The 14,576-nt window shown below is 44.6% G+C and overlaps 1 protein-coding gene across 8 annotated transcripts in view; it reads left to right on the top strand.

Annotated features, from left to right (window-relative positions):
• Positions 1 to 14,576, top strand: part of plekhg4 (pleckstrin homology domain containing, family G (with RhoGef domain) member 4) — a 447,922-nt gene that overhangs the window by 332,705 nt on the left and 100,641 nt on the right. The window lies entirely within an intron of this gene.

The following is a 14,576-nucleotide window of genomic DNA, read 5'->3' on the forward strand; positions in this document are numbered from 1 at the left end:
GGCTTGAAGGGCCAAATGGCCTACTCCAGCTCCTATTTTTTATGTTCTTATGAGTACATTGGAATCAATAACACCTGTTGCTCTTTGCTCCACAGGTGGCACTGTAACCTCTCAGTCTGTCACACCCAATGTAGCTAACAACATTTCCTCAAACTAATTGTGAGCAAGGCTAAGGTAGATTTATTAAGTACAAGTCCATCTTCCATGGGATTGAATTGAATAGAGAATATGAGTGCTTTTCTGATATGCATATTTAAAGGGCCTAATCCCGCAAGCAGGCAGGTGCTTTGGCCACACGATGTAGGCCCCTCCTAAAGTGGTAGCGGGCCGATTGTTGGCATTAACAGGGCGGGAAGACTACCAGCCCCATTTCGAGGCTGTTACTGCACCATTATTGCTGATTTTGGTACGTTAAAATCAACCCCATAGTGCCCTTGTACAAGACTTCTACTGTATTCGGTTTTGGTCTCCTCACATGGTGGGTGATATGGATATCTAGAAAAAGGTTCAAAGGCAGGCCATGAGAATGATCCCTAGTTTAAAATCCTTTAGTTGTCACAATAGGCTTAGGGAACTAGGACTTTTTAACTCTAGACAAGTATATGCTTTGGGTCGATTTAATTGTGGTTAAAATGATAAAATGGCTAGACTGTGTCTGTGTGGACAGACCATTTGGACCAGATAGGTTCAAGGAAATGAAGGTGTCCGGCATGTAAGCTACGCAAACATCGGGCAATTAGGTACATGGCACATGCTCAGACTGCACAATCCAAATTCAGCAGTCAGAGTCACATCTGTGGGCAAAAATATCCAATCTAAGCCCATGGTCTAGATCTGAACTGCCAGCGAGTTTCTGTACGGGGGATTGCGCTGGTGAATTATTTCCTGCCTGCCTGCAGCAGAATGAGGCCCAGCCAATTTTAAGGGTCGTACCTCATTTAAATGCCACCCGAGACGGGTGGGAAGTAATGGAAAATTGTTTGGCCCAGAGGCCAGCTGCTGACACAAGGTAGGTAGTAGAATCGGTTACCAGGGCGTGACATAGCAGTGTCGTGTTTGGAAGCGGGAGAGGGGAATATGGGGCATAAGCTATCCATTGATGCACCTCATCTGAGGCTGATCCACGTCTCTTCTGCCTTGATGCGTTGGCAAAGCTGCCGCAGCTTCCCTGCTCATGGCTCAGTTACAATTTGGGTCTCGTACAGATTACGGCATGTGTAAAGAAGGATCCCGCCAATTTTGGGCAGGCGTCCATGTCACCTGCTCAGGAGAACAGGTTAAAATTGTAGTTGACAGGATTCTATCTGTTCCAGGGTGGGTAAGTAATTTGAGTCTTTTTAACTGGCTCCAAGCCAGGGTTAAAATCATCTCCCACGCTTTTAGGAGAGGCTGGGCTTTGAAAGCATTAATATTAACGGAAGACAATTCAGTGGGTAAATGTAATCATGTTATTTGGAAATAAGTATTTTTTTGAATTTTCCTGTTTTGTTTAAACCCTTATTTTGGGCATTGAAATTCCAGTTACTCAGGCAAATAGTGACAGGTAAAACCTATTCAGAGAATATTTTGAGCAATTTGTGTGAGAACCCAGTGGCCAGACTTCACAATCATAGATATACTGTCTAAAATAGCAGCTACTGTATGTATGAGAAACATAAATATTAACATGGAAATGACCTATCTTAGTGCCACCTACAGGAACAGTAGGTACTGCAGGTACTTATGAGTTTTCAACAACTTGTATTTATATAGCGCCTTTAACGTAGTAAAAGATCCCAAGACGCTTCACAGGAGTAATATAAGACAAAAAATTTGACACTGAGCCACATAAGGAGAAATTAGGGCAGATGACCAAAAGCTTGATCAAAGAGGTAGGTTTTAAAGAGCGTCTTAAAGGAGAAAAGAGAGGTGGAGAGGTTTAGGCAGAGAATTCCAGAGCTTTAGGGCCTAGGCCAACAGAAGGCACGGTCACCAATGGTTCAGCGATTATAATCAGGGATGCTCAAGAGGGAGAGGAGCACAGAGATCTCGGGGGGTGGGGGTTGTGGGACTAGATAAGATTACAGAGATAGGGAGGGGCGAGGCCTTGGAGGGATTTGAAAACCAGGATGAGAATTTTGAAATCAGGTGTTGCTTAACCGGGAGCCAATGTAGGTCAGCGAGCACATTTCAATGAAATAGGCACCCTCTGTAACAAATTTAATACATAATAGATGCAAGTAAAACAGTACATTAATGTAGCTTAGAGAGCCAGTTTTACATTCAGCTTTTCAAAGATGGATGAGGGCCTGCGGGCAGATTTTAGGGAGCTGGGAAAGAGATTAAAAAGCAGGACCTCAAAGGGAGTAATCTCCAGATTACTCCCGGTGCTATGAGCTAGTGAATATAGAAATAGGAGGATAGAGCAGACGAATGTGTGGCTGGAGAGATGGAAGGAAGGCTTTAGATCCTGGGACATTGGGACTGGTTCTGGGAGAGTTGGGACCTGTACAGACCAGACAGGTTGCACCTCAACATAACTGGGACCAATGTCCTCACGGGGGTGTTTGCTAGTGCTGTTGGGGAGGGTTTAAACTAATTTGGCAGGGGGATGGGCACCAGGATGTAGCATTCGAAAGGAAAAACAAGGTGCACAAAGGATTGGGAGAGACAGATAGCACTAGAGTAAGAAATAGTACGGTATTAGGTGGGGTCAGAATAAGAGTGAATACAAGGAGGTCTAAGATACAGTGCATGTGTGTAAACACACGAAACATGGTAAATAATGTTGGTGAGCTGCAGGTGCAAGTCGCCACATGGGAATATGATATCGTGGCGACAACGGAGATCTGGCTCAAAAAAGATTGGGTCCTAAATATTCCTGGATATAAGGTGTTCAGGAGAGATAGGGAAGGAAAGAAAGGATCTGGGCTGGCAGTATTGATTAAGGAGAATGTTACAGTGCTGGAGAGAGAGAATGTCCTGGAGAGGTCAAGGACAGAATCTATTTGGTTAGAGTTAAGAAACAATAGAGGTGCCATTACACTGCTAGGTGTATTCTATAGGCCACCAACTAGTAGCAAAGTTATAGAGGAGTAAATTTGCAGGGAATAATGGGGGACTTCAACAAATCTAATATAGACTGGGATAGTATTCATCATCATTATAGGCAGTCCTTCAAAATCGAGGAAGACTTGCTTCCACTCTAAAAGTGAGTTCTCAGATGGCTGTGCAGTCCAATGTGGGAATTACATTCTCTAACAGGTGGGGCAGACAGTGGTTGAAGGAAAGGGTGGGTGGGGAGCCCGGTTTGCCGCACACTCCTTCCGCTGTCTGCGCTTTATTTATGCATGCTCTCGGCGACGAGACTCGAGGTGCTCAGTGCCCTCCCAGCTGCTCTTCCTCCAATTTGGATGGCCAAGGATTCCCAAGTGCCGGTGGGGATGTTGCACTTCAAGGAGGCTTTGAGGATGCCCTTGAAACGTTTCCTCTGCCCACTTGGGGCTCGCTTGCCGTGTAGGAGTTCTGAACAGAGCGCTTGCTTAGAGAGTCTCGTGTCGGGCATGCAGACGATATGGCCCACCCAACGGAGCTGATCGAGTGTGGTCAGTGCTTCAATGCTGGGGATGTTGGCCTGAGCGAGAACACTATAATAGTAATAGTGTAAAGGGTAGAGAGAGGGAAGAATTTCTGATGTGTTCAGGAGAACTTTCTTGATCAGTACATTTCCAGCCCAATGAGGTAGGAGGCATTGCTGGATCTGGTTCTGGGGAATGAGGTGGATCAAATGGAGCAAGTGTCAGTCGGGGAACATTTAGGGATCAGTGATCATAGTATCATAGGCCAGAATTTTGCCACCGCTCAGAGAGCTGGTTCGGAGGCGGGTCCGTTGTCAAAATAATAAAAAATTGACAGCGGGTCAACAGCTCTCCATGTCAGTTTCCCAAGTGCCGGGTCTTTATAGACCCGACACCAAGTGGCAGAGGAGCCGCTTGTTAAAAGGTACTTAAATAGCATTTTATCATGCACTTACCATTTTTCCAGCTTTTTCACAATGTTCATGGTGCTCGGGGATCACGTCAGGTAAGTAGGGTAGGTTTTCAATGACTCTCCATTCCTCTGAATAGTTGAAAACTGCAAAAGTGATATAAAAGCTACCATTTCACAGCTGTTCACTTTCCAATCTTAGAAGCTGAAGCCTTCAGGATTTAGTTTACTCTTTTCAGCTTTATGCAGGTTGGAAGTGTTTGGAGTAAAGTTTCTATCCACTGTCACCTCCTTGGAGCAAGCTCTCTCACCATTGACAGATCACTTCTGTCATCTCAACTTCAGCTGCCATCTATTCCAGCAGTATCAGTGCTCTTGAAAATATGTCACCTTGGTCCTCAGAATCCCACCACGATCAGCCCAAACACCAGCATCACCAACATTTCTATAGGAATGGGGTACTGAAGTTGCATGTTCAGCCATGAACTCATTGAATGGCAGTGCAGGCTAGAAGGGCCGAATGGCCTACTCCTGCACCTATTTTCTATGTTTCTATGTTTCTACAACAACACCGACCTTCACCGCAATCACATGATGTTACACAGGGCATCAGCACCTGACTAATTGCTGCCCGGGACGCCAGGGATGGCCTCCCCATGGCCAGATTTACTTCACGTAACGCTGTATACCCTGGCTGCCACATGATGTGCCAAGTTGGCACCACCCCACACCAGCACCATAAAGCATTCCTGCAATGCCCAAGCCATTTCTTTCACACTCATCAGCATTGCTGGAAGTACCGTTATATCTCCCAATTCACTGCAACTCACTAAGCCACTTCCAAAGGTGCACAGAAATCTGTTCAAGAAGGCAAAGTGTTGAAAATAAAGATTTCAATGTTTGGCAACACATCAACAGAAATTTTACATGAACATTGGCTAAAAGACCCAAGTGCCTATCCTTGTGTGTTGTTAGTTGCTATGATTGGACGAAGATGAGTGTGAGGGGTGGCTAGTGAGATGGGGGTGTGATAATGTAGATACAGAAAGAGGGATGGATGGAGCTGCAAAGTAAGTTGGTGTGAGTAAGGATGTGTAGTAGTAGGGTAGGGAAGGCAGAGTGATGGGGATGTGATGAGTGGCACAGCAGGATGATGTTGAGTGTGGCTTTGCAGCACCGTTTCATGATCTACTGAGATCATTGAAAGGTTTGCGCCACTGCAGCCAAGTCCTCCTGACAACATCCCTGCTTGTGCGCTCCTGTGCAATGTGCAACCAGGCTCTTCTGCCCATTGGAAGGGAAGAGAACCTCCCTGCGTCCTGTGACTTGTCATGCGAGAGCCTGGATGCAGCCGTGCACCTTTGTGCAGTGCTTGTCAGTGTTTGCAGCACCTCAATGCTGCAGAACACTGACAGCACAACTGTCAAAATCAAATATGGCCATGGTCCCTTTAAGGAAACTGGCTGATGACGCGTCATCAAATGACATCTCAGATCCGCGTCCTTTTAATTAATTGGGAACCTCGCTGGGTGGGCTTAACAAGCCCCATCAACGTAAAATTCTTTTTATAAAGCGGGATGGAGCCCGGAGCGGGGTCGCAACCTGCCACCTACCCCGGCCACACTGGGCCTACCTCGCTAGGCAAAATCACAACCTTAAGGTTTAGATTAGCTATGGAAAAGGATGGAGTAATCTAGAGTAAAAATACTGAAGTTGTGGAAGGCCAATTTCAGTGGGTTAAGAATGGATCTGACCCAGGTAAATTGGAATCAAAGATTGGCAGGCAAACCTGTAATCAAACAATGGGCTGCCTTTAAACAGGAGATGGTTCGCGTAAAGTCGAGCTACGTTCCCATGAGGGGGAAAGGTAGGGCAACCAAACTCACAGTTTCCTGGATGACGAAAGAGATAGAGAGTAAGATGAAGCAGAAAAAGGGGGCATATGACAGAGGTCAAGTTAAGAATACAAGTGAGAACCAGACTGAATACAGAAAGTTCAGAGGGGAAGTGAAAAAAGAAATGAGCAAAGAGAGAGCACGAGAATAGATTGGCAGCTAACATAAAAGGGAATCCAAAAGTCTTCTAAAGGCATATAAATAGTAAACGAATAGTAGGAATGGTGGGGCCAATAAAGCACCAAAAAGGAGATCTATGCGTGCAGGCAGAAGACATGACTGAGGTACCAAATGAGTACTTTTCATCTGTCTTTACCAAGGAAGAAGATGCTGCCAAAGTCATAGTGAAAGAGGAGGTAGTTGAGATGCTGGATGAGATAAAAATTGATAAATTAGAGGTACTAGAAAGGCTGTCTGTACTTAAAGTAGATGGGGCTGAAATTCAGGGTTCGGATAAGGCCTGTTACCGCCGTTTTGCAGTTGATTGGTTGCCACGATCGAAATTCACCTTGGGGATTTTTTGGCCGGTCCCCACTTCCGCCCCACTGCTGTCTACTGCCCCAAGCGCGTCATCAAAGCACGCACCGCTGATCTCCCGTATCTCCATTCCACTCCGCGCAAAGTTTTCCTCAAAAAATCTTTGGTCTGCCTCGCGGTGCCCCTGACGGCTTTTTCTGTCGGTGCACCTTGTTATATGTGTGTGCGAGCCAAGGCAGCGCGGCAGCCCTTCAAGGGAGGGCGCACTGCTGATGCCGCCATGTTTTTTTTGTCAGCTGACTTCCCGATCAGCCGGACAATTATGGCCCCAGGTTCGGCCAGGCCGCTAACGGGTAGCTTCTTGGGTGCCAGGCCGCTGGCCCGGCCAAAACCCTTCCTGGTGGCCCAGTGACCGAACCCAAAAAATCACTGCTTCTCTCCCCTTTAAATGAGGGGAGAGACGTGATGACGCACATGCGCACTGATGTCGCCACCGCTGAGTGACAACATGGAGGCCGCCGTGCCTCGGTCCCACCTCAACTTCTGCTCCTCACCAGCACTTAACGCCACACTTCCGTTGCCATTATGACCGACTTCCGGTCTGCTCAAAAAAAAGACAAAGACCTGAATATCGATCAAGAGTCAACCTTTTCCGAGATGGCGGTAAAAACACTTAAAAAATCGAAGTGCTTTCAGCCCCAATAAGTCACCAGGACCAGATGGGATACATTCTAGCATGCTGAGGGAAGTAAAGGTGGAAATTGCGGATTACTGGCCATAATCTTCCAATCCTTCTTAGATATGGAAGTGATACCAGAGGACTGGAGTATTGCAAATGTTACATCCTTGTTCAAAAAAGGGTGTACGGATAAACCCAGCAACTATACAGGCCAGTCAGTTTAACCTCGGTAGTGGGGAAGCTTTTAGAAATAATAATCGGGACAAAATTAACAGTCACTTGGACGTGTGGATTAATTAAGGAAAGCAAGCATGGATTTGTTTAAGGAAAATCATGTTTAACTCACTTGATTGAGTTTTTTGATGAGATAACAGAAAGGGTTGAGGGCAAAGCGGTTGACGTGTATAAGGATTTCCAAAAAGCATTTGATAGGCTTGCCAGAAAAGTTGAAGCCCATGGAATAAAAGGGACAGTGGCAGCATGGATAGGAAATTGGCTAAGTGACAGGAAACAGAGCAGTGGTGAATGGTTGTTTTTCTGACTGGAGGAAAGTGCATAGTGGTGTTCTCCCGGTATCGGTACTAGGACTACTACTTTTCTTGATATATACAGGTTGAACCTCTCTTATCCGGGACACTCTTATCCAGCACCACCCCTCTCCTGAAGACTGAGACTCCTTCCTCGGTCCGATTCTGAAGGCACTGATTGCCCAAATGGCCTTGAGGGTGGGTATTCAAGTCAGTGGGGTGGAGGGAGTGAGGTTCAACCTGTCCTACTAGTAATTATATTTTGAATAAAATTATAAATAAAAGCTTGATAAGTTATTTTATTCCTTGCTGCTGTCAGCACTTGGTCGGGTCAGCGGGCCGTGTCCTCGGGCTGGCCGCTCCTCCCCTTTGCTCCCTGCTGCCATTGGCGCTCCCTCTGGGGTCGGGCTGGCGGGCCGTGTCCTCGGGCTGGCTGCTCCTCCCCTCCCCTCCCTTCTGCCCTCAACGCTCTGCCAAACAAAAAGAAAATACCTCTTCATTACTTTCAATGAGTCTTGGAGATCATGGTGGGGGCGGGGGCAGTGGATCGCGGGGTCGGGGATATCTGTATCGGGGCTGGGGGCTGGCAGTTGTAAAAGACGGTAGAACACGTGGCTTCCCATCATCTGGCAAAATCTCTTATCCGGCACAGCCCATGTCCCGAGGGTGCTGGATAAAGGAGGTTCAACTTGTATTAATGATTTAGATTTGGGTGTACAGGGCACAATTCAAAATTTGCAGATGACACAAAACTTGGACATATAGTGAACAGTGAGGAGGATCATGATAGACGTCAAGAGGACATAGACAGGCTGGTGGAATGGCGGACACGGGGCAGATGAAATTTAACCCACAAAAGTGCGAAATGCTACATTTTGGTAGGAAGAACGAGGAGAGGCAATATAAACTGAAGGGTACAATTCTAAAGGGGGTGCATGAACAGAGAGACCTGGGGGTATATGTGCACAAATCGTTGAAGATGGCAGAGCAGGTTGAGATTGTGGTTAAAAAAACATATGGTATTCTGGGCTTCATAAATAGAGGCATAGAGTACAAAAGCAAGGAAGTTATGATGAATCTTTATAAAACACTGATCTGGCCTCAACTAGAGTACTGGAATATTGTCCAATTCTGGGTACCACACCTTTGGAAGGATGTGAAAGCCTTTGGGAGAGTGCAGAAAAGATTTACAAGAATGGTTCTCGGGATGCAGGACTTCAGTTATGTGGATAGACTGGAGAAGCTGGGGTTGTTCTCCTTAGAGCAGTGACGGTTGAGAGGAGATTTGATAGAGCTATTCAAAATCATGAGGGGTCTAGACAGAATAGATAGAGAGAAACTGTTCTCATTGGCGGAAGGGTCAAGAACCAGAGGACACGGACATAGATTTAAGGTGATTGGTAGAAGAACCAAAGGTGACCGGAGGAACAACTTTTTTACGCAGCGAGTGATTAGGATCTGGAATGCACTGCCTGAAAGGGTGGTGGAGGCAGATTCAATCATGGTTTTCAGTTGGGAATTGGATAATTTCCTGAAGGAAAAACAATTGCAGGGCTACAGGGAAAGTGCGAGGGAATAGGACTAGCTGAAGTACGGGCTTGGCAGGCTGAATGGCCTCCTTTGCTGTAACCATTCTATGATTTAAAGTATCTGCCTATGTTGTTTACAGCTAAATGACAAATTAACACTTTTACTCTAATTTTTTTTTCCAAGTCCTGCATAGCTATTTGTTGAAGCATTTAAGCAATTACTTGGAATGGTGTTAAACATCTGTGCTGTTGTTTCTGGGAGCTCAGTTCAGATTTACCTTAGATTTAGAAACATAGAAAATAGGTGCAGGAGTAGGCCATTCGGCCCTTCTAGCCTGCACCGCCATTCAATGAGTTCATGGCTGAACATGCAACTTCAGTACCCCATTCCTGCTTTCTCACCATACCCCTTGATCACCCTAGTAGTAAGCACTTCATCTAACTCCTTTTTGAATATATTTAGTGAATTGGCCTGAACAACTTTCTGTGGTAGAGAATTCCACAGGTTCACCACTCTCTGGGTGAAGAAATTCCTCCTCATCTCGGTCCTAAATGGCTTACCCCTTATCCTTAGACTGTGTCCCCTGGTTCTGGACTTCCCCAACATTGGGAACATTCTTCCTCCATCTAACCTGTCTAACCCCGTCAGAATTTTAAACGTTTCTATAAGGTCCCTTCTCATTCTTCTGAACTCCAGTGAATACAAGCCCAGTTGATCCAGTCTTTCTTGATAAGTCAGTCCCGCCATCCCGGGAATCAGTCTGGTGAACCTTCGCTGCACTCCCTCAATAGCAAGAATGTCCTTCCTCAGGTTAGGAGACCAAAACTGTACACAATACTCCAGGTGTGGCCTCACCAAGGCCCTGTACAACTGTAGCAACACCTCCCTGCCCCTGTACTCAAATCCCCTCGCTATGAAGGCCAACATGCCATTTGCTTTCTTAACTGCCTGCTGTACCTGCATGCCAACCTTCAATGACTGATGTACCATGACACCCAGGTCTCTTTGCACCTCGCCTTTTCCTAATCTGTCACCATTCAGATAATAGTCTGTCTCTCTGTTTTTACCACCAAAGTGGATAACCTCACATTTATCCACATTATACTTCATCTGCCATGCATTTGCCCACTCACCTAACCTATCCAAGTCGCTCTGCAGCCTCATAGCATCCTCCTCGCAGCTCACACTGCCACCCAACTTAGTGTCATCCGCAAATTTGGAGATACTACATTTAATCCCCTCGTCTAAATCATTAATGTACAGTGTAAACAGCTGGGGCCCCAGCACAGAACCTTGTGGTACCCCACTAGTCACTGCCTGCCATTCTGAAAAGTCCCCATTTACTCCTACTCTTTGCTTCCTGTCTGACAACCAGTTCTCAATCCATGTCAGCACACTACCCCCAATCCCATGTGCTTTAACTTTGCACATTAATCTTTTGTGTGGGACCTTGTCGAAAGCCTTCTGAAAGTCCAAATATACCACATCAACTGGTTCTCCCTTGTCCACTCTACTGGAAACATCCTCAAAAAACTCCAGAAGATTTGTCAAGCATGATTTCCCTTTCACAAATCCATGCTGACTTGGACCTATCATGTCACCTCTTTCCAAATGCACTGCTATGACATCCTTAATAATTGATTCCATCATTTTACCCACTACCGATGTCAGGCTGACCGGTCTATAATTCTCTGTTATCTCTCTCCCTCCTTTTTTAAAAAGTGGGGTTACATTGGCTACCCTCCACTCCATAGGAACTGATCCAGAGTCAATGGAATGTTGGAAAATGACTGTTAATGCATCCACTATTTCCAAGGCCACCTCCTTAAGTACTCTGGGATGCAGTCCATCAGGCCCTGGGGATTTATCAGCCTTCAATCCCATCAATTTCCCCAACACAATTTCCCGACTACTAAGGATTTCCCTCAGTTCCTCCTCCTTACTAGACCCTCCGACCCCTTTTATATCCGGAAGGTTGTTTGTGTCCTCCTCAGTGAATACCGAACCAAAGTACTTGTTCAATTGGTCCGCCATTTCTTTGTTCCCCGTTATGACTTCCCCTGATTCTGACTGCAGGGGACCTACGTTTGTCTTTACTAACCTTTTTCTCTTTACATATCTATAGAAACTTTTGCAATCCGTCTTAATGTTCCCTGCAAGCTTCTTCTCGTACTCCATTTTCCCTGCCCTAATCAAACCCTTTGTCCTCCTCTGCTGAGTTCTAAATTTCTCCCAGTCCCCTGGTTCGCTGCTCTTTCTGGCCAATTTGTATGCCACTTCCTTGGCGTTAATACTATCCCTGATTTCCCTTGATAGCCACGGTTGAGCCACCTTCCCTTTTTTATTTTTACGACAGACAGAAATGTACAATTGTTGTAGTTCATCCATGCGGTCTCTAAATGTCTGCCATTGCCCATCCACAGTCAACCCCTTCAGTATCATTCGCCAATCCTAGCCAATTCACGCCTCATACCTTCAAAGTTACCCTTCTTTAAGTTCTGGACGATGGTCCCTGAATTAACTGTTTCATTCTCCATCCTAATGCAGAATTCCACCATATTATGGTCACTCTTCCCCAAGGGGCCTCGCACAACGAGATTGCTAATTAATCCTCTCTCATTACACAACACCCAGTCTAAGATGGCCTCCCCCCTAGTTGGTTCCTCGACATATTGGTCTAAAAAACCATCCCTTATGCACTCCAGGATATCCTCCTCCACCGTATTGCTTCCAGTTTGGTTAACCCAATCTATGTGCATATTAAAGTCACCCATTATAACTGCTGCACCTTTATTGCACGCACCCCTAATTTCCTGTTTGATGCCCTCCCCAACATCACTACTACTGTTTGGAGGTCTGTACACAACTCCCACTAACGTTTTTTGCCCTTTGGTGTTCTGCAGCTCTACCCATATAGATTCCACATCATCCAAGCTAATGTCCTTCCGAACTATTGCCTTAATTTCCTCCTTAACCAGCAATGCTACCCCACCTCCTTTTCCTTTTATTCTATCTTTCCTGAATGTTGAATACCCCTGGATGTTGAGTTCCCAGCCCTGATCATCCTCGAGCCACGTCTCCGTAATCCCAATCACATCATATTTGTTAACATCTATTTGCACAGTTAATTCATCCACCTTATTGCGGATATTCCTTGCATTAAGACACAAAGCCTTCAGGCTTGTTTTTTTAACATCCTTTGTCCTTTTAGAATTTTGCTGTACAATGGCCCTTTTTGTTCTTTGCCTTGGGTTTCTCTGCCCTCCACTTTTCCTCATCTCCTTTCTGTCTTTTGCTTTTGCCTCCTTTTTGTTTCCCTCTGTCTCCCTGCATTGGTTCCCATCCCCCTGCCATATTAGTTTAACTCCTCCCCAACAGCACTAGCAAACACTCCCCCTAGGACATTGGTTCCGGTCCTGCCCAGGTGCAGACCGTCCGGTTTGTACTGGTCCCACCTCCCCCAGAACCGGTTCCAATGCCCCAGGAATTTGAATCCCTCCCTTCTGCACCACTGCTCAAGCCACGTATTCATCTGCGCTATCCTGCGATTCCTACTCTGACTATCACGTGTCATAGTTTCACTTAATACTTATGAATCTTGCACATTGTGAACATTGGCATTATCCCATTGGTACAGTGAAGGCTGCTCTGTTGAGATTGTGAGAAAAATGTAGGCAGGCCTCTGCTTAGTAGACCAGATATTTGATCTCTGCCAGCCATACACACAATGCAGCTGTATATTTAGATTTATTTGTTAAAGATACACACGGATAAATATTTTGAAATGTTACAGGCTACAGATTTAATCTTGATTGTTTTCACATGCTGATGTATTAAATTGATCATGTTGATACCTTAGTTCTCCGCACTATGAGTTCTTGCTCTTGCTTTCCAGGAAGAAGGGAGGAAATGAAAATTGGCAGGGAAGTCATCTTGGGCTGCCATCTTGAACGAAGTAGCTAGTTCAAGAACAGCGGCATTTGCTTGATAGTCACTTGGTTGCACTTTAGCTGAAGATTAGTTCTTAGCATAAGGAGATCTAAAAGGAAGAAAAATACCAATGAAAAATGGAAGGAGTTAATTTTAAAATGTATTTGAGAAAGCATGAATATCTTACTAAAGTTAAAATGTAATATAATTACCAGTGCAAATGACAGTATAGTAGGTTCTTCACTGAGGAGGTGTTTAAAAATATAGACCATATTAGGACTGAGCTTGCTTAGTGCATTTATTTCCTTTTGCACCCATTCTAATGAGCAGAACTAAGTCCCACAAGGTTTGTATCAGATTGAGGGTGACGGTTGAATCAGCTATTGACCAATTTAAGACCAATCCTACATTGACGTTATTCGCACAGTCTCATTGTCTATTTCCCCTGTTTTTCTTTCCACCCCTTTCCCTCACCCATGCTGAGGACACAACATATCCAATTTGTGAATATCTCTTAATTGCTATTGCTGGGTCTCCTTTGGTGCTTCAAGATATTGCTGTTCATCAACTTTAAGCAGCTTGAGCAGTAATTTGCACTTAAGTCTCTTGGCAAGGCAGTGTAAATGACACATTTCTCTGTTAATTCATGCTCCTGATAATTATAATTGGTGTTTAATATATTCAGCTTGCTTTTTAAAAGAACTGTCTGATCAAATTTTTTAAATACATATGATAAGGAGGTTGCTTACAAATCTATAGGAGTTGAGTGCAAGACAATGCTTTAATTCTATGAGTTTGCATCAGATTCACCTCTGCTACAAAGCAACACTGCTGAAAAACTCTCAAGAGTCAGACATTGCAGCATTACTGGAAAGTGGGGAGGAGTGACACATTTGGGTCAGAGAATTGATCTAGAATCACACAGCTGACAAGTTATATTGAATAACTAGAGGTCAGCATTCTTTCTAATCCTGGACCCTGATTTAAAAGCATCAGTCATTTTGTAATTCAGACCTGCCCGACTATTATTGTGAACTGCAGTGACTTCCTGACCCTAAATGTCAGGGTTTCACAAGAACACAGGGAAGTAATTTTAAATGAGGATTTTGCCCACCAGGTAGTGTTCAAAGCTTTTGTGTGGGAGACCTGAAAAGGGGTGTAAATTTGAACTTACTCCCTCTACAATATATTTTCTTTATACTTTTTGCTGTTGCATCAAGTTTTTAATCAGTTGAGTTATCAAGATCAATTGGAATATTAAAAAAGTACTAATTTAAAAAGTTATTCTATAATTTCCTAATTTTAAAAGAAAATGTATGCCATAACTGCAGTGATGAAAACTTTAATTATTTGATGTTTATGTCATAACTCAATTGTTTAAAAATATACTTCACAATTTTTAAAAATTCTTTTCACTTCTTCCTAACATTGCCTCGACACCATTTTGGAATTGGGTCTCCAAACAGCTAGGCAGTGTATGGGAGTGCCAGTTTTTTTTCATCATACAATTTCTGAGAAAGAATGCATCCTACTGTTAGAAAATCCTTAAAAGATGCATTCTCGTAAAAACGT

Source organism: Pristiophorus japonicus, chromosome 13 (genome assembly GCF_044704955.1).
Source record: "Pristiophorus japonicus isolate sPriJap1 chromosome 13, sPriJap1.hap1, whole genome shotgun sequence".
NCBI classification, from domain to species: Eukaryota; Metazoa; Chordata; class Chondrichthyes; family Pristiophoridae; genus Pristiophorus; species Pristiophorus japonicus.